The 1,246-nt window shown below is 38.2% G+C and overlaps 1 non-coding gene across 1 annotated transcript; it reads right to left on the bottom strand.

Moving 5' to 3' along the window:
- Positions 1 to 177: 177 nt before the first annotated feature.
- On the bottom strand, positions 178 to 286 carry LOC115871058. Its single transcript, XR_004047047.1, has one exon. It is a non-coding gene; the product is annotated as a U6 spliceosomal RNA (small nuclear RNA).
- Between the last annotated feature and the right edge of the window lie 960 nt (positions 287 to 1,246).

Here is a 1,246-nt window from a genome sequence, read left to right as displayed (position 1 = left end):
AAGAAGACCAAAGGAAAAGCAATGCATTTGAATAATGATGCTGGTAAAGAATATTGAAAATACTATGGACTGTCAAAAAATATCTCTCTTGGAAGAAGTACAGCCAGACTGCTGTCCAGAAGCAAGGGTTCATCTCATATTCTCTGGAATGTCTCTGGACATTTTATCAAGAACAGCTATTCTCTGGAACAGGACATAATGTTTTGCGTGTCATCTTTGCGCAGGGGCCATGCTAATCTTCTCTGTATCATTCCGATTTTAGTATATGTGCTGCCAAAGCGAGCACAGAACATAATGTTTTATAAAGTTGAGGGGCAGCAAAAAAGAGGAAGTGTCTCCACGAGACAGACTGACATAGTACCTTTGACAATGGGCTCAAATATAAGAACAATTGTGAGGATGGAGCAGGACAGGGCAGTGTTTTGTTTTACATAGGATCACTATGAATTGGTACTGTCTTGACAACACTTAACAACAACTCTACAGAGGGGTAGAACACCTCATCATTCTCCAGTTTAGCTGGCTGGTGGTTTTGAACTGCAGACCTTGAAGTGAGTGGTTCAACATGTAACCACTGAGACACCAGGACTCTTTAAGGTCATCCCTGCTTAGTAATTCAGTTTAACTAAAATCACCCTTAAACCAAGCCAAAATACCTGCCATCAAACCCATTCTAATTCATAGGAATCCTACAGGGCAGAGCAGAAGTATCCTTGGGCTTCCTGGACACTAAATCTGTGCAGAAACAGTGAGCCTCCTCCTTCTCCCATGCAGTGGCTGGTGTGTTGAAAATGCTGACCTTGTGGTTAGTAAACTAGCATATAACCAACAATGCTGTAAACAGGAAAATTAAAAAGGAAATGAATTCATCATTAAATTCATAATTTGAATCAGAAGAAAAATATTTATCAATATTTTGCGAAAGCTGTCACTATGTAAATCTCAGTTCCATGACTGTGCTGCTTTCTGATGGGGCATATAAAACAATTACTTTAACATTCTTGGTTTGTGTCAGGATTTTCTTTGAAAAGATACATATTCTTTTGAGGATCTTAGGTTCACATATTTGTGTTAAGATGCGATGCTATTGTGTGAAATTTGTAGATGAAAGTGATAATCAGTATTTTAATACTGTGTGTTAATCTGGGTACTTTAAAGAAACAAATCCACAGAAACTCATGTAGAAGAGAGAGTTTTATATAAAGGTTAAGTGCACATCAAGAAAACATTCCAACCCAGTGCTGCT

Source organism: Echinops telfairi, unplaced genomic scaffold (genome assembly GCF_000313985.2).
Source record: "Echinops telfairi isolate 266 unplaced genomic scaffold, ASM31398v2 ScPeMD7_3533;HRSCAF=4204_0, whole genome shotgun sequence".
NCBI lineage: Eukaryota > Metazoa > Chordata > Mammalia > Afrosoricida > Tenrecidae > Echinops > Echinops telfairi.
Note: the sequence above shows the minus strand (reverse complement) of the source record. Positions and strands in the feature narration are given on the sequence as shown.